We start from the raw sequence: 19,664 nt of genomic DNA on the forward strand, positions 1-19,664 counted from the left end.
GGGCCCCAACGTTAGTCATTTTCTCTGGCTGCCTGGTTTTCTTTTGTTGTACCAGGAACCAGGGGCTCTATCTGCTGAAGGTTCTCATCCAGCCTGCAAGGTGCACATGCTCCCTGCTAGGAGGCCCCGTCAGTGGTATCAGGCCCCGCCTTCCCTCGGCGCCCTCACAGCCACCTGCAGCAGGTGGTGACCTTGCACCTGAGGCCCTTGACCATCTTCGTGCATTCAGCAGATGCTGTGGAGCTCTTGTTCTCTGCTTGTCCCCATCTGGGCCTGGAAATGCAGCAAACAAATAAAGCCAACAGAGTCCCTGCTTCATGGAGCCCGTTTTAGGAGAGGGTGGCAACATGTGAAAAGCAAGTCAGACGGAGAAAATGTAACCAGGAGGGGAACAGGGAGTGCTGCTGGGGAGTGCAATTTTAAAGGGGGCGATCAGGAAGGGCCTTGCTGAATGGTGATGTTTGGGCAAACGGACACATTTGAAGGATGTGGGGGTGGGAGTTCCAGGCAGGCAAACAGCAAGTGTGAAGACCTCTGTGTTTTCAAGGAACTGCAATGGTGGTTGAAGCACGTGAGTAGACAAGGGCAGCGGTGGGAAATGAGGTGCAGGGGAGAGTGGGTAATTACACAGGGTCAAGGCCACTGGCTTTTACTCTGAGCAAGATGAGAAGCTATTGGAGAGTTTAGAGCCAAGGGGTGATTTGATCTAATGCTTCTTTTCAAAGAGTCACTTCGTTGCTGTGCTAAGAATAGATTTCAGAGGGACAAGGGTGGAAGCAGGGAGACAGAGACAGGGGGGTGGGCAGCAAAAATCCAGGCAAGAAAGGATGGGGGCTCCATTAGGGTGGCGCAGTGAGAAATCATCAGATTGTCAGAATTTGCTGGAGGATTCTATGCAGCGTGGGAGAGACAACGAGGAGTGAGGATGGCTGTGACGTCGCTGTCCCGGGTGACTGGAAGAACGGCAGTGCCATTTTTCTGAGCTGAAGGCGGCTGTGGGAGGACAGGTTTGGGGTGGGAGGTGGAACAGGGAGGGAAGGCCAGGAGTTTGGTTTTGGACACAGTAGGTCTGACATGCCTGCGTAACATCCACGCGGGGATGTCCAGTCAAGGGGCATGGCCAGGGTGTGGGTGCTCTTCTGCAGGAGAGCCATGATATGGGATAAGATCACTGATGGAGAAGAGGTAAGTCTGCAGCCAAGCCCTCCATCATTCCGGACTCCGGAGTCTATTGTTTCCCAGCTGGGGCCACGCCCTTCTTCCGTTCAATGAGATTGTCTTGTTTTCTTCAGGGAGCCTCAGACAACCCAGTTCTCGGACAGGATGCCAGCTTGAATGGAATGTGTCTTTAGGTGGCCCCTCTCCCACCTGACAGCTGCTAACTTCCTCCTGGGAGGGAGGGGCAGAATCCTAGAGGCCTGGGTGTTATTTCCTGGAGGAGGAAGGGCATCGTTACCTTTTTGGTCTCTTGGGGGAAGGTGGGAGAGGGAAACAAGGCAAGATGCGTGAAGCCCCAGAATGGCCTGGCCAGGAAGTACTAAATAAAAACCCATCACATCCCCGTATTTACCAAAGGGTATGGCTGGTTCCAAAAGCAACAAAAATCCAGGGAGCTCTCAAATGGAGTGAGTAAAACTGTGGAGCCACTTTTCTTAATGCTTGTTCTCAATTTTTAGTAAGAAACCTCACCACGGTTTTAGGGTCAAAACATCCATCAGACGGCGACTACGTTCAGGATAAACCACTTGACCAAGGCAATTGAAGTTCTTGCAGCAAAGATGGGCCCTCTGGCCTTGTTCACGTGATCCCAAAGTCTCTGAGATTCAAAGATCCTTAAAGGGAGAACATTCTTTGTCATGACTGTCAAACTTGGCTGTACATTAGAATCACCTGAGGAACTTTAAACAATCTCAGTGCCCTGGCAGCAGCGCAGACCAATCATATCTGCATCTGTCGGGGTGGGACTCCCTGCCGGGAGAGTCTATCTCCTCTCGGACACCTCCACCCCTGCAAGTGGGTGGCGCCCTCTGCTGGAGGGTCCCCTGGAAGCGCCTCACGTTGCGTTCGGTGTAATCATTGGAAGGATGTTCTACACTCCGAGCCACAGTGTGGAGCAATGTGTGCCTCCCAGCACCTCCACCCAGAGCTCACCTTGTCTTCTTGCATCTCATAGACTGAGTCTGCTCTTCTTTGCTGGACAAACATACTGTTTCTCACATGCCACCAACTAGCTCCTCCCTGCGCCACCCAGCCTTCTCCCAAACTCCCCATCTTACTCTCCTCACTCTCTCTCGCAAGAAATGCCTGCCAGCCCCTTCACAATGCTGACCAATGTCCAGACACACACAAGCTTATCCTTTTGGGGTCCCCTATCATTGATTGCAGTTGTGAATTGGTGTGTGCATTGGAGGGGGCACCCCCAGGGCCCTTCAGGGAAGACCCCTAATAGCTACTGCTCAAGAGGTAGCTTTTTCCTCCTGTTGTCTCAAGGGTCCCCATACTCCCTACCTACCATGGCTGTCATGATTTTTGTCATGAAGAGGAGCCGAGGAGAGGAGCAAATAATAAATTTGTAGTTCCCTACGAACTCCATCGGTTACCAGGGAAAATCCCAGGATAGCTGCTGTGGGTGGCTTCCTGAAGGTGTAATTTTTTTACCTTTTATTTGGAATAATTTCAGACTTACAGAGAAATTACAGTATAAAGAATTCCCTACATACTTCACTCAAATTCTCCAAATGTAACATTTTCTATATTTATTATCTTTCTCTCTCTCTCTACACACACACACACACACTTTTTCTGAATTGTTTAAAAGTTGTAGTCCTGAAGCTCCTTTACTAGTAAGTAAACATTCAAATTTCACCAATTATACCAATAATGTTCTTCACAGAAAAATAATATATATTGCTTTTACTGGTGCAATTTGAGGGGGCTCTGCGTGACTTTGGGACCAGAACTCCCTCTACCTGCCCCGTCCCTCCCCCGTAGATGATATCCTTTAGCAAGCAGAGCTGGAGGCTGTGGTGTAAAAATGTGGTGCCCGGTACAACGTGGCAGTACTGCCCCATGCCCAGCAGAGGGCAGCAGTGGCTCACAAGTGCCGGGCCTTGGAATGAGACACATCTGGGTGGAATTCTGACCCAACATTCACCAGCTTTGTGACCTTGAACAAAATAGCCACTCAGCCTCCTCTTCCATAAAATGGAGATAATTAAGAAAATATGCAAAGCACTTGTCCAGCACCTAGCGCCTACTAATCACTCACTAGAGACTTCTATTTGTAATATTATCACCTTGGTCAGAGAGATGAATTTCTGGGATGCAGGGGGAGGATCTGGCACAAACTCCAGTGGGGGCATGGCCGAGCTGGACACTGAAGCTGGGGAACAGAGAATGAAGTGCTCTTGGGGAGCGAATGAGGGGAACGGAGGTTATAGCTTACCTAGGGCGCCCCAAGGCCAGCTGGAACTAAAATTCACACTGAAATACTGCTGAGCATGTCATGGCTTTGTCCAGACTCCCACCTGCTTCTGGAACCCCCTCTAAAGTCATCCTTAACCAATCCAAGAAGGGGGAATGGTTAGTCCTCCATTTTGATTGGCAGAGCACCTGAGTTCAACTCCTGACGCCATCGTTTACCAGCTGTGTGACCTTGTGGCTATGGGCAAGTAATTTAACCTTCTTGCATTTCAGTTTCCTTCTCTGTAAAGTGAGGATATGGTTGTGAAGATTAAAGCTTAGACTGGCTTCTGGCACGAAGTAAAATTTCATGAATACCTTCTACTATTATTGCAGGTGTCCCCTGCCCCCTTTTCTTTCTGATCTGCGTGCTTTGCCTTTTCATCATCTCTGAGAGGGTCCCATTGGGGGTGGGGAGCTACTCTTGGCTTTGGTCCTTCCTGCCCTGGATGTATTTGTTGTACCTAAGCAGCTGCCCGCACTGAATTCTTGTAGTTAACAGTCAACCTTGTGGAATTTTCATCTGACCACGGGCTTTCTATCTGTTCTATCTCTTGTTGCAAACATACCAAAGAGCAAGAAACTTACAAAAAAATGGGAGGGTCATATCGAAATGCCTCAGAGCCAAAAAGAGGCTCCCCAGGATGGAGCATTTTAAACATCAATAAAAATAATAACTGCAGTTGATTGCAACATATTAATTACATTTAAATACACGAATTCATAATGATAGTTAAAAAAATTCAATTGATCACATTGGAGGATGCTGGTGAACCAAATCTATTTCTAAAACTAGTACACAAAGAGAAAGAATCAAGCGTTTATCCTGCCTTTTCTAAATAAATTGTGCCATTGACATTAAACACCAGTTGCATAAAGATGAACCAAGTAGCAGTGTAGGAAGTAACTATAAAACTGGTAAAGGGAAAGAATTAAGAGTGGGAAACAGACTTGCCATATCTGGTCCCTTGATTTGTGACAGAGGTGATGTTGCAGTGGGGAAAAGGTGTCCTTTTCCATAAACGTGCTGCATTAACTGGATATCAATGTGAAAAACGTACCTCGCATTGTACCAAAAAAATAAATTCCAGATGGATGAGTAAAATGGATATTTTTCTAGAAAGACACAGACTACCCAAACAGCTCCCAGAAGCAAACATGACCAGGTAAGAGGCTAGTGTGGTAATCCAGGTGGGGTTGCTGATGGCAGCTTGGACCAGGGTGGGCGGGCTGGAAAGTGAGAGGCATGGGACCCCAGGGATGTAGTTTAGATTCAGGAGCAATGCAGTTTACTGATGAACTGGATGTGGGATGGGTGAGGGAAAGAGGAATCAAGAACAAGTCTTAGATGTGAGCCTTGCCCAACAGGTGGATAGGATGCCACTGTTTCCTCTAAGAATCTCAGTACTTAGTACAGGACAGAGGTTGTTGTGGAGATGTGGAGAGATTCGAGGGACTGGGAACATAACTGGGAGCTTCGGAGAAGAAACATCTGAAACATCGCTCCCTTTCCCTCTCCCCATTTTGGAAATCAGAACTTCCCATAGCAAAGTCTTACTCATCTGGGAGCTGATAAACCCGGCCAGGGTTTCTTGCTTCACTGCGTTTGTTTCTGTTACCTTTGTTTTGACAGTCTCTCTTTTTGTGGCATTTGGTGGGTGTCAGCATAATTAGGTTTGCAGAAATAACAGTCCTTAGTCTGCCCACTGAGTGAAATTGATTTGAATGTTATTTGCATATGTTAAATGCCTTTGTGAAAATTACTTCCTGTCTACACTGCAGTCTGAAGAACTAAAATTGACGACTTAATGAAAGAACCAACTCAGCTAATCCTTTAAGCAGCTACTTTAGGTTGGGGTTCTCTAGGAGTAGGCAGGGAGAAAAAGAAGTTTATTTGGAATGAGGACAAACCTGCCATGCTGTACAGAGGTGAGACAAGGAAGTGTGTATTAATGACCGGGTTGCTTCTGGGGGCCACTAGTGTTTAATCCCCCTGCAGAAGCTTGGGAGACTGTGAACACATTCCTCAGAGTTGTCTTCACCCAGATGTGACGAACTCCTCCAGCCTGCTTTGACACTGGTTGAGGAGAGCATCTGGGGGCATCAAATCCTTCCACACAGCCCGCCCATTGCACGGGGGTGCTGAGAACATTTCTGCAGGAGAGGTAGCTCTCAAGCAATGAGTTGCAAGCTAAAGGAGGACATGCATTCTGGGAATGGGGAGGGCCAAGGGGATATGGCAGTGAGGCTCTGACCTAATCAGCTACAACAGGCTTTAGGGAAGACAGGGGTTGTTGGATCTGAGGGGGTGACTGGGAAGGTATGCAGACAGTCTATCCAAGCTTGATGCAAAGGATGTCATTGTCACTGTGTCAGTTTCATGGTTTCAGAGTCTCACAACTTCTACACAACAGCAAAAGAATTTTCATGGTAGTCCCATCTCCAAAATATTTCACTAACTCCTGATATTCCATTCAAGTATTCTGTTCTTTTAAAAGATTTTATTTACTTATTTTTAGAGAGAGGGGAAGGGAGAGAAAAAGAGGAAGAGGAAGATCAACTGGTTGTGTCTCTCATACGCACCCAGGCTGGGGACCCAACCCGCAACCCAGACCTATGCCCTGACCCAGAACTGAACCGGCGATGTTGCGTTTTGTGGAACAACGCTTGACCAACTGAGCCATACCAGTTAGGACATATTCTGTTCTTTTAAATAGCCAGCTTGTACTAGCCCATGCAACTCCTGCAGAAAATATGTGCTGGGGGTGGCAGATCTCTCCCAGGATTTCATGCCTACGGCGTGGAGATAATTGGCTGGCTTTCGTTTACTGACACCTGGCCACGTGGCTCAGCCTGCTGGTACTAGGGCACTGCATGTTACACAAGGATGATGTGTAATGGGGGCCACCATGTAAAACAGCTCCATTGTCCTGGTCCTTCACTCAGCAAGGAGTTGTACCCAGTCTGGACACATTCAGACATGAGGGATCTACATCCAGTCTAGAGGAGGCATCTTTTCCTAATTTGCACAAAGTTGCCCTGTGAGTTAATGGAAGCACTAAGTAGGAAAGGTGAGTTGAGGAAAAAAAATGCCTTACATCTGCTGTGCGTTGATGTGTTCCAGCTATGACCCCTTCCTTCCACCGCCCTGCTAGCACCCCTCTTGTCTCTCTTCCTCTTCCAGTCTCTACTGTTTTGTATTTCCCCCCCACCCCCAGGGTCCAGCAGGCAACTTTCAAGTTATTATGCAGAGTAAATTAGTTGGTCTTTATCCTCATCTTTATCACCTGAGTTATGTCTGCTGTAACTTTTACCTTCTTTACCAAATCCACCTATCAAGATGCGTGGCTAAATAGAATAGCTCTCACCCCGCACCTTGTGCTTACTTCTCTCAGTTTGAGCTGTTATTCAAAGTGCAAGCAGTTAAAAAATGTGTTTTCCTCATTACATCTGATACTATGAGATGAAGTGAGTTCAAGGTACATGAAGAAGGTTCAAAGCCACAGCTGAAAATTGATGTTTATACACAGAGCATTCGGGGCAAGACAGACTCTCTGTTGCCTCATGAATGACGACAAGCTGAGGTACAGACAAATTGTACAAGAAAATAATGTTCCTTCTTCCTGGAATTTCTATAAAAGAGAAAGGATGAGGACTCTAGATCTTATTATTTTAAAAACTGACATATAGATTCAAATTGCCAATCAGCCTCAAGCATACACTCGAAGTTATCATTTTTCTTGACTAGCATATAAATGTGAGACTCCATGTCCTTAACTAGATGAGTAGCATGGGCAGACTGTGAAAATGCTGAATTGCCTGCCAAAGGCAAGGTAGATTTGAAAATAAATAATGCATTCCACAACCCCATGCAGCATCACGCTCTAGGGAGCCCTGAGGGACGTAAGTGCAGCCATTACTCTGTGCTCCCCTAAGCATTTCTAATTAACTCAAGGACTGTGGGACCCTGTGCCAGTGGAGGGAGAAGAAGGAATAGGGAGGGGGCGGAAACCAGAGGGGCTTTACCTTCCTTTTCAATCCTTATCTGCAGCCGGCCACTCCAGACCAACCTTTTGTCTCAAAGATCAAGGGACTCCCCAGTCCCCCCAAAAACCTCAACAAATTGCAAGTCTGTTCACATAAACATCCAATAGACACTGAGATCCAGCTAGATGATCGAGGTGTGACAATATGATGGATTATATCACAGCTCTTTTTACAGTGATGTTCTAGAGAATATTGACTTACAGGGGTAAATGCTGACAATAGATTGCAGGCTGCAAAGCAGAAAGGAAGTCCTCGTTTTGATAAATTACATAGGCAGATATCAATTCATTTGTAAATCACTCCCATACACATGACACATGCTTGTATTATACACACATATAAATTACTTACACATACAAATCATGTATAAAAACACAGGGAATATATAGACATGACCATATTCATAATCGGTACATTGGAAATAGGGGTGATTTGGAATTTTTGGAAAGATACTATTTGTGTTTTCACAGTGTTTTACATTGATCATATTCTTTTTATAAATAGAAAACTATATTAAGAAAGAATTTTGCCTTTCCTCTTGTTTCTATGAGTCCTGATATGAAGTTTGAGCAAAACAACTCCTTCTCCTAGCTGCTTCTTTTTAAAAAAAATTTTTTTGAATTTAAAAAATTTATTTGTTTTTAGAGAGGGGAAGGCAGGGAGAGGAACATCAATGTGTGGTTGCATTTTGTGTGCCGCCTGCCGGGCACCTGGCCTGCAATCCAGCCATGTGCCCTGTACTGGGAATCGAACCAGCGACCCTTTTGTTTGTAGGCTGGCGCTCAATCCGCTGAGCCACAGCAGCTAGGGCAAAAAAAAATTTTTTTTTTTAAAGATTTCATTCATTTTTTAGAGAGAGGGGAAAGGAGGGAGAAAAAGAGGGAGGGAAACATCGATCTGTTGCCTTGAACCAGCAACTTTTTGGTTCACAAGTGATGCTCAGTCCACTGAACTACAGCAGCCAGGGCCCAGCTTCTTCTCCTTCCATCTCAGATGTGGCCCTATCATTCATACTAACATACTCCACCCAAGCTCGGGTACTGGTCAAAGGCTGGGTTGGTGTTAAAAGGTCAGTAGACCTGAGACCTAGGCTTCTCACCTTGACTGTCCATCCCCATGAAGAAATAGCAGTGTGCCCTGAAGTCCTGTCAGACCACATCACTGGCCATGCTTGTAGTGGATGTTGCTCTTCATTGTCCTGTGTATCAAGTTAGGTGGCAGGGGAAATGTCTTTCAGTTCAGAGATGGTCTCGGCTAAATACAGTATTGTCCTGCTGTATCACAAAGGTGGAGCCACCTAGTGCTCCAAGGAAAGCTCAGCCAGATTTCACAACAACCCTGTTACATTGACAAATCCAGAAAAATCTGGATTTAAGTCCTAGGTTAGGCTCAGCCCTACATGCTGTGTGACTTTGAGCAAGTTACTTAACCTCTCTGAACTTCACTTTACCCACCTGTAAAATAGTATCCAGGAGAGGGTTGTTTTGAGAATTAAGATAGTCCATAGCCCAGTGCCTGACATCTAGTTGTCACTCAGCAAATGAGGATCATTATTAAGGAATACTCTAACTTACTAGTGTTCAAGGTTGAGCTAGAACTCCATCTTGCTGAGCCTCAAGTTTTACATTTCTAAAGTAAAACAACAACAACCTTAAAAAAATACCAGACTTGCTTGGTTGACCCACATGGGACCGGCATGAGGTTTAAGTAAGGTGAAAGTGAGAAATGGTTTTTAACCAAACCAATGGCAAGAACCCAGTATTTGCTCTTGGAGAGGAACCAGAAAGAAGATTAATGAGTAACTCTCTGTGGATTGATTGCAAAAATAGCTCCAATTTTTCCTCTCCTTGTATCCTCTCCACTTGGCAATGTGACTGTACGTCTTCCCATCAAGAGGTGGAGTCTATTTCTCACCTCTTAAAACTGGGCTTGGCCACATTACTTGCCGTGCATTGCAAACCGAGCCTTGAAAAGTGGTTGCACAATGAAGCTTGCCCTTTCTTGGTGCTCTTGAGAACCCTACAACCACCACTGGGTGAATGAACTCACTGAAGGATGGGCAACACATGCTCTGAAAAAGGGTCCTTTATTGTCCTGGGCAACGGCCAGCCACCTGGCAGACACGCGGGTGAGGCCGAGGATCATGAGCTGCCTGTGGTGCCTGGGGGAGCTCAGCCAACACTGTGCTGAGCAGCCATCCCACCGGCCCACTGTCTATCACACTCAGCGTTCTATCTACACGTAAAATCTACTCTCTGAATTAGTGCTTTTATTATGTACCAATCTACAGATTAAAACTTTGATCATTCTTATTCCATGTGTGTTTGAAAGCAAATGGTACAGTTTCAAACACAGATAAAATGCCTGGTGGGTATTTATAGACCGGATGGATAGAGGCATAGATGGATGTGGTAGGTCAAGGCAGAGTAAAATGGTGGAGCAGGGGGTTTCTCATGAAGAATAGCTGGAACAGGGCTTCTCACCTTCAGCTCTACCGCTATTTCGGTTCTCATAATTCTGTTTTTGGGGGGGAGGTGTCCTGTGCATTGTAGGCTATTTAGCAACACCCCTGTCCTCTGTACTCTAGATACTAGTAGTAAATCACAGTACACCGCAATACTGACAACCAATAATGTCTCCATACACTGTCAGATGTGACCTGGGGAGCCAAATGGTCCCCCAAACACCCACTGAGTTAAGGGAGAAGGTTCCGAGCAGTTGCAGGGTTTACGTCTGGGTAATGGTGAACAGCGCCTCAGACAGAGAGCTTCTCATAAAGACCCGTGAATAGGACTGAAAGATCAGGAAAACGCTTGTTGCTGACGCTACTGAGGGCTGAATACCAGCCATTGAGCCACTGGCCCCAATCAAGCTGTGAAGCTCAGACTTAGGGTGAGATGAGAATTGAAGGGACTGGTTTGTGATGTGCATCTCCCTCTTCTCTCCTGTCGCCTCTGGAGCCTGCCACCTCTCCTCTTCATCAATATTTCCACTGGTCAACAGACAGAGGACATAAAAACTGGGGAAACTCTGGGGAGGCAATATTGGTATTTGATTCAAGGATCTGGGGAAGGGAGAGGAAAAGAATCGAAATGATATTTGTGGGAATTTTAGTCTTCTCAGTCCTTTGTTCTCACTATGGAAAGGGTAATGAAGAATTAGCTTTATTTCCATGAACAGTGACATGTCCCCAAACCTATAGCACTTCCTTACTGAATGGCAACTCATTGTCAATTGTTTAGAAGATGGTGATATCAGACTGACATATGTTTTTCCTCACACAACATAGCAGAAATCAATAACTATTTGAGTTATTACTTCTTCATCATAATTCAGCCATCAGCGAATCTCTGAGTAAGGCTGTGTTGTTACAAAGCCTTTTTTCATCAATGACATTTTAATCTCCCCAATATCATTACAGAGTGAAGATGTTCTATAAACAAAAGATAATAAGCACGCCTCATCTAATAGCTTTTCTCTCCCACTGTTATTCTAACCACCCTAATGCAGGAACTCTCACATTTATAATTCTTAGCAAAACAAAGCCTGCTTCCCAACTGTGTAAGCCACCCCCGTATGGGTGTGTGAAATACTAATGAGATGCCTGAATGTAAGCGTGTTTCCACAAATGTAGAGCATTACTTGAATTTGTTTTTATTGGTGGCCTCTGGATATTGGGGATAGTGAAATACCAAAGTCAAGGCTTTCTAGCAGGATTGGAAGATGCATTTTCCAGGCTAACAGACATCCTGGTATTTGGAGAGCTACTGAATCCAGGTGATTGTGTTAGTTTGCCATAAGAACATACAACAGACTGGGCAGCTTAGACAACAGAAATTTATTTTCTCACAGTTCTGGAGGCTGGAAGACCAAGTTCAAAGTGTCAGCAGGGTAGGTTTATTTCGAAGCCTCTCTCCTTGGCTTGTAGATGGCCTTCTTCCCTCTGTGTCCTCATGTGGCCTTCCCTCTGTATGGCTGTGTCCTAATCTTCTCTTTTAAGGGTACCAGTTGCATTGGATCAAACCCCACCTAAAGGCTTCATTTAACCTTAATTACTTCTTTAAAGACTCTGTGTTAACTCCAGTCACATTCTGAGGTATTGGGGTTTAAGACTTCAATGCAGGAATTTGGTGATGGTGGGGGAGACACAATTCAGCCCACAACAGTGACTAGAGCCAGGCCCTCATCCTTTCTCTTCCACACACACTTCACCCGCTGTGCAGGATGCCAGATCCCCTTTATCAGCCTACGTAAGCATCTCTAAGCTGCTGTGAGTGTTGGTGGCTAATGGCTCTCAGTTGCCCCCTTCTGTGCAGAGTTTTCCTTGTCCAGGATCTTCCTTGCTAGAGGAGTTATGCCCCCTCTCCTCTGGCAGCCCCCAGCTAATGACTGACTGATATGGGCGTACAAAGGGCCAACCTTTTGTCTTAAGGAAGGACGAACTCTGTGGTGCAGTTCACACTTCGGAGCTCCCTGGGCTGATGCTCTGCCCCCTCTTGCTTCTCTCACTCCCCTTCACCTGACAGTCACCCAGAAAAGACCGTATGCATCCAAATCCTGTCTCGGCCTCTGCTGTTAAGGGACTTACCCTGAGATTGTGAATTTCAAAGAAATCACTTGAATGCACTTAACAGGAATACTCCGCGGAGGATAATCTATTTGTTCTTTGATGATTCCGAAGATACCCGCTGACTGCACAGTGTCACCGGGCTGTTATTATAAACATCAATTATTTCTACAGGTGGGAAGAAATGCCTTCAAACAGAGCACTCTTCTGCTAGAGGGTGCAAGTACACATTTTGATTTTTTAAAAAAAGATTTTTACTATTTAGAGAGAAGGGAATTTACTATTTAGAAAGCATGGAAGGGAGGCAGAAAAAGAGGGGGAAAAACATTAATGTGTGAGAGATACATGGATCGGTTGCCTCTCACCTGCCCCCTACTGGGGACCTGGACTGTAACCCAGGCACGTGCCCGGACTGGGAATCGAACCAGTGAACTTTTGGTTTGCAGGCTGGTGCTCATTCCACTGAGCTGCACCAGCCAGGGCTACACACTTTGATTTAACAGTAGGCAGAACCCAGTCTGTTTGGGTCCAAATGAAGGCAAATCTGAAGGCAGAGCCAGGGGTCAGGATGGTATCTCCAGTCAACATTGTCCACACGCAGTAACAGGGGTTAACCATTGTGCTCTTATGTGTGTAGCTTCTTGCTTTAATAGCATTTCACATTGTTCATCTCATGTCTAGACATATAGGATGTTGAAGCCGGGAGGGTCTGTAGTCATTCCTCCTGCAAATATTTGGAGCTCTGTGATAGGCTGAGCTCTGCCCCCCAAAAAGATACATTAAAGTTCTAACCCTTGGAACCTAGGAGATGACTTTACTTGGAAAAAGGGTTGCTGTAGATGTAATCACAATGAGGTTACACTGAAGTAGGTGGGCCCTAATCCAATATTCTGTACTTCTTCATTGTTTTGTTTTTGAAGTCATGGGAGACCTGATCCAATACTTGACAAAATTTCATTAAATTTAATAACAAATACTTAGAAAGCTTATTTTTGTATTTCTTATTTAAAAGTAAAAGATAAAACACTACATCCCATTGTGTAAAACACTGTCTCATCTGCGCTGGCTGGATGGCTCAGTTGGTTGGAGTGTCATTCTCTACATCAAAAAGCGTCAGGTTCAATCACCAGTGAGGGCGCATACCTAAGTTGCAGGTGCGATCCCCAGTCGGGGCGCATATGGGTGGGAGGTAACCAATTGATGTGTCTTTCTCACATTGATGTTTCTGTCTCTCTCACTTCCTCTCTCTCTAAAATCAATAAACATATCTTTGGATGAGGATTAAAAATATTGTCTTATCCTATTGGAATAGGTATGATTGAAAGAATGTATGGAAAAATCTGGTAGCAAAATTAAAATATAGTCTTTGGTCAGAAAATATGTGGGAGATACCTAGAAAATATTTCTAAAGATTTGGAAAATATTAAGGCAAAGTACACAGGTGGGAAATTTGCAGTAGTTTGATACAAGTACAGATAGATGTCCCTAACGTATTCCAGCTTACAGCGCTTATTGGACTCTGTCAGATATAAAATGCAAGAGCTATTTCAAATTAGCCATGAAAGGAAAGGTGAACTTCATCAGGTAATAATCTCAATACTAATGACTTTTTGAAAATATCAGTGTTTGATGAAAAGCAAAAATAAAAAACAGTGTAGCCTCCGAGAATGATCCGCTTTGATTTGAGAGGAGAACAGAGGGGATTATGGGGTGAGGGCATTGCGCATCCTGTAACAGATGCATCCACAGTTGTTTCAGAGGCAGGGTGTGGCAGCAGAGGGGTGAAAGCCAGAAACGCTTCAGGCACAGAGCTCACTGCCTAAGGACATTTTTTAAAGGGTGAGCAGGAAAATCATTTGGCTGCGCAAGAGTTCACGGGTTGTTTGCTGGCAAAGTTTGTAAAAGACCTTCTAACTTAAAGATGAATTACACAGTTGTTGTTGATTTTTTTTAAACGAGACAAATGTTTCAAATTTGGGAGCCTCTTCTGGAAAGATAAATGAAAATCAATAGAATTGACAAATGATATTAGAGGGCTCAGACTGGCAGAAAACCAAGAAACAAACATGGATGGGTAAAACAAGGTTCACTTATCTCATGGATGGGGAGAGAAGTTGGCATAGTCAGAGTTCACAGCAAAGACATTAGGAGCATGAACTGAGCCACAAAGAGATGTAAACTTGTGTATTAAATTTTCTCCCAGAGGTACAGTGTCATATGACAACATCTCATTGAGTGAGGATTCCCAGACCTTCTGGAAGCCTGTCTCCCTGGCTCCAGACTTACAGACATAGTTCTGCACTAGAGCCAGGAACACCTCATCAGTCTTGGAGTTTACGACGTGCAGTATTACTACAGGTCCCTGTGTTCTTAGCCATGAACACAGTTTTCTATGTCCCTCCTCTCTGTCTCCCCAGGCTAACACAGCCTTGTCCAGATACATTCCTGAACTTAGAGCTGTCCAGCTGCCTTTGGGCTAAGACGGAGTTGAGAGACCTACTAACCAAATGCAACAAATGTATGGTCCTTCCATGGTTCTTGGCCCAGACAGACCAACTATAAAAGACATTTTGGTGACAGTTGGGGAAATCTGAATATGGTTTGGGTAGTAGGTGATATAAAAGGATTATTGTTTATTTTTTTAGGTATAATCATTGTATAATGGTTACAGAGGAAAAGTCCTTGCTCTTAGAGATGCATATAAAAGCATATGAGATAATGTCACTTTCTGTAATTTATTTAAATATTTTGGTAAGAATTTACATGAAGCAAGTCTGGCATAATATTAAGAATGATTATGTCTAGGTATTGAGTAGCTGGCAGATCATTGCACTATCCTCCCACCTAGTTTTCTGTATGTTTTAAAATTTTCATAATAAATAAAAAATTAATGAAAACACAATCTATACTATCAAAGTGAAAATGATGTTTCAGCATTGAAGAAAAGCAAAATTTTTTTTGAATAAAATAGGAACATTTTGAAAGTTTCCATTGTTATTTTATCAATAAAAGAAATGTAAGTGGATTATCTATGAACTTTCTTCTGCTTTACTTAAAATAAAAATTTGGAAAAACAGACCTGGGTTGAGCACCAGCCTGTGAACCAAAAGGTCACTGGTTAGGTTCTCCATCAGGGCACATGCAGGTCCCCAGTTGGGGGTGTGCAAGAGGCAATCAATCGATGTTTCTCTCTCACGCACTGATGTTCTCTCCCTCTCTTTCCTCTTCCCTTTCCTTCTCTCTAAAAATAAATCAATAGAATCTTTAAAAAATTGGAAAAACAATACACTATAAAAATACTATAAAAATTTGGGGAAAACAATGAACAACTCAAAAAGAAAATAAAGAAGACAATTCCAGTTATGACAGCATTAAAAGGAATAAAATACTTAGGAATAAATCTAACCAAGGAGGTCAAAGACTTCTATGCGGAAAACTGCAAAAACATTATTCAAAGAAATTAAAAAAGAAGAAATCAATAGAAGGAGATTCCTTGTGTTCATGGATTGCAAACCTTAATATTGTTGAGGTGTCAATATTACCCAAAACAATGTACACATTCAGTACAATTTCTATAAAAACCCCAATGGCATATTTTGTAGCAACACAAAAATTTATCCTAAATTGATACAGACTCTCAAGACGGGATATATACCCCTCTTCTTTTATCTGATACTCTAGGCTTATTATTTTTATCAGTACAAGTGGGGCAATTTTAGTCTTTTTTTCTTCAGGGCTGTACATGGTCACTAGATTTCAAGTCCTCTTTTCCCTTTAGTTAAACTCTTTCCTCCAAAAACTATCTCCTGAAATACTGACACAAAATTCCTTTAATAGCAAACAAAGTCTTTGATTCCCCAATTGGAAATAAAGGCTTACAGTAGAAATATTACCTAAATAACACAAGAAACTCACACATGTTAAGGGAAAGAAAATTCATCAGTGAATTGAATTGAGGGGCCCCTCAGCTCCTTTCCTACAAAGGGGGGGATGAGAAAGAAGGGGAAACATTTTTCTATAAAAAAGGGGTGCAGATGACATTTTTTTGAAAGTATATTGTGGGAATAAAGAGAAACCATATTTTCAGGCATTGTCATCATGTTGTCTTGGGCCAAATGGGAAAAACAAACTGAAATCAGTAGTTGGGACACTTGAAGTTCTAGACTATGGAATTTAGAATGACTCAATAATGACTTGTCTCTTTAGGGACATTGTAAATTCTAGGAGAACAGGGACCAACTACAATATATTATGTTTCCCACCTGTTCCCTGGTAGCCTCCAGCATGGAGCTAAGCACATGGAGTTTAAGTGTCTGCTGGACAATTGAAAAAATATAACTTTTGAAAACCTATTTAAATCCTGGAGCACTGCCTAAGCAGTGAGTATTTTCTTTTCCCCTTGAAGAAGTGAATGAGAACATTAACTAATTAAAAACCTCTTGGGGATGATGTTTCTTCTCAGCCTTTGCTTCTCACTGATGAGAATTTAGACTGAAGAGTTCTTCTTGAAGTCCTAAAGCAACAGCCAATTATTAATGAAAATCAATGTTAACTACATGAGCACTTTGGAAATTAACATAAGGAGGCTCTCAAGTAAATTCAGAATTTTCACTTGTGAAAGCAAGACATTATTGAAAAAATGATACATTTTATTGAAAGGTATTAATGAATAGTTAAATAATGCAGAGAAATGCCAAGTTTATGACTAGGAAAATGCAATGTCATCAAGATGTAATTTTTTTTCCCCAGAATTGAGCATAAATACAATGTACTTCTGAAAAAAATTCCAATAAAGTTATCTTGGAACCCAACAAGCTGATTTGAAAATTTATATGGAAGAGTAAAGAGCCAAGAAGAGCCAAGACACTTTTGAAAGAACAAGGTAGTGGTGAGGTGCTTCTCTGCTAGATGTCAAGACTTATCAAATGGTTGGAGTCATTAAGGCAGCGTGAAATAGCCAGAAAGAGAGAAAACTAGACTGATGGAACATACTATTGTAGAAGCGCCAGAAACAGAAGCACAGGTCCATGGAAACCTAAGATGTGTTTGGGAGTTGTTGCATGAGAAGGAAGGGATGGATTGGTTGATAAATGGCTCTGTGACCCCTTAATAGACATTGTGCTTTACACTTTCACTACCACTCACCTGTCACTCTGGATGATTACTGATCTGTTCTCTCTCTGTCTCTTCCACAAACTCATCAGCACTGAGGATGTCTTATTCCCCCTCTTTGCTTCACCTAACACAATATCCATCACGAAGTAGAGCTTCTACAAGATTCAATTCCATTTTTAACAAAAATTTGTCATTTACTCCATGGGACTACTGTGAGAATTAAAAGACATAATTTAAATAAACCTGCTAGAGTTGTGCATTGCATAGATTGAGCACCCCAAAATGGTCATTATAGTAGTCAGTTTATTGAGTCTCTCTATGGGCCAGGCACTGTGCTAAGCTCTTCATAAGAATTATCCCAGTTTAATCCTTGGAACAATCCCATGAGCCATGGGGAAACTGAGTCACTGAGAAGCTAGGTACTTTTTCCAAGGCCATAAGCTAGAAGGTGAGTATTGAGGCTTAGACCTAAGCAACATGTTTTCCATTGGCATTCCAGTGTAATCTTAACCATCATATTACACCATGCTTCACAGTAAATCCTCAGTTTTGTATAAAAAGTCACAACAAATATTTGTGGCATGGATAAGCACATGAGTGATCTTGAGTCCTCAATAAAATGTTGAGAAGTAGGGAAATGTATAACATATCTTCGAGATTTTCACTTCGTTTAATCTTGAAGGAGCTATGGTGCTGGAAGGGTAACAAGTGTGATCGGCCTCATCTCCAAGTACGTAGGAGAAAGAAGTTGTTAAGGAAGGGCAGCAGCCCCCAGTCCCCAGCAGACACAAGACAAGCACCTGCAATTCCTGGCCACCATGCTGTATGGAGCAGAGTGTATCCCTGGCCTGGCTTAGGGGCCCATGTGAGTGCAGAGCTGGAGGGGGGACAAGCTGCATGAGCCCATGACAGCTTGGGATTCCTACTCTCAAGTCATGCCTAAGCCACAATGCGATATCACTATACACTTATCAGAATGCTTAAAATAAATTGTGATAACACCAAATACTGGTGAGGATTCAGAAAAACTAGACCAGTTGTATAATATTGTTGGGAATATAAAGTGTCATAACCACCCTGGAAAATAGTTTGGTAGTTTCTTAAAATGTAAACAGGCAACTACGATATGACCCAGCAATGGCACTCCTGGGCATTTGTCTCAGAGAAATGAAAACAGGCTCACACAAGGACCTGTGCCCAGATATTCATAGTAGCTTTATTTGTAATAGTCCCAAACTGGAAACAACCCAAATAGTCTTCAGTGGATGAAAGGTTAAACAAGCCATGGTGCACCCACACCACGGAATACTAACTCCTCGGCCCAGAAAGGGATGATCATACATACAACAACCTGGATGACTCTCCAGAAATTTATGCCAAGTGCAAAAAACCAATCCTAAGAACTTACATATATATGATTCCATTTATAGACATTAAAATAACAATGAATATCACTTTATACCCAACTTATTGGGAAAAAATCACTAGCAGAGATGGGAGGACATTCCTTACATTCACTCATTGTGGGGTATAATGTGACTTATAAACAGCAATCTGGCAACATGTATCACCATTTAAAAATATATAAATGTGCCCTTAAAAATTTATTGAGCCATGCACTTAAGAATTGCATACTTTACTATTATTTCTGAATAAAAAGAAACAAAAAATTAAAGATACATCTACCTTTGTCTCACACCCTTCTAGAAACCTATCCCAGGAACTAAAATCCCCCGTTCGTACAAAGGATATTAGTACAGAGATGTTTATTACAACATTGTTTGTTGTGCCAAAAGAAAACAAGGAATAAAAATGCCACAAACAGAGGCATGCTTGAACATGGCATAGTCACGCTACGGAGTACCGTGCAGTCATTAAAGGGTGTTTGTCAGCGTTGCACAGATGACTGGGGGATATTTTCCCAAGTACTGTTGAGTGAGAAAACTGAGTGTAGCAAAACATGCGTTATGTGATCCCATTTTTATAAAGTAATTGCCGCAGAACCCTGTGTATGTGTACATCCATGTATACATCCTTGAGTTTCTTTACACTCATTTTTAAAATTGAAAGAGTTAATAAGCTAAAGGTTTCTCTAAGCTTGCTCCCGTTCCCCATACTGTGCACACTCATGCACAACTCCATTTGGGGAGCTGGTGAATTAGCCCCACTCACCTATCACTGAACTCTCCAGGCTTTGGGAGTCACAAGCCTGGAAAATTTCCTTGACAGCACGTGAATGTCTGTATGAACACTGCCTACTTCCTAGCGGATCAAATTCAGCAGCCTCAGTAATTTAATGCCCACAAACAACGGAGGGTTCTGGAATGGAATCATGTTGATAAATAGTCTACCCTGCATGGTCTTCCCATGGCATCTGGCTTCACTATCTCCTTATGGAGCCATCTCCTTTCCGAACTCCACTTAAAATACATTCAGTATCTACTTAAAGGTGATTTCAAATATTTTGGGACCT

Source organism: Pteronotus mesoamericanus, unplaced genomic scaffold (genome assembly GCF_021234165.1).
Source record: "Pteronotus mesoamericanus isolate MK-2021 breed Mesoamerican mustached bat unplaced genomic scaffold, CSHL_Meso_final contig_25, whole genome shotgun sequence".
Lineage (NCBI taxonomy): Eukaryota > Metazoa > Chordata > Mammalia > Chiroptera > Mormoopidae > Pteronotus > Pteronotus mesoamericanus.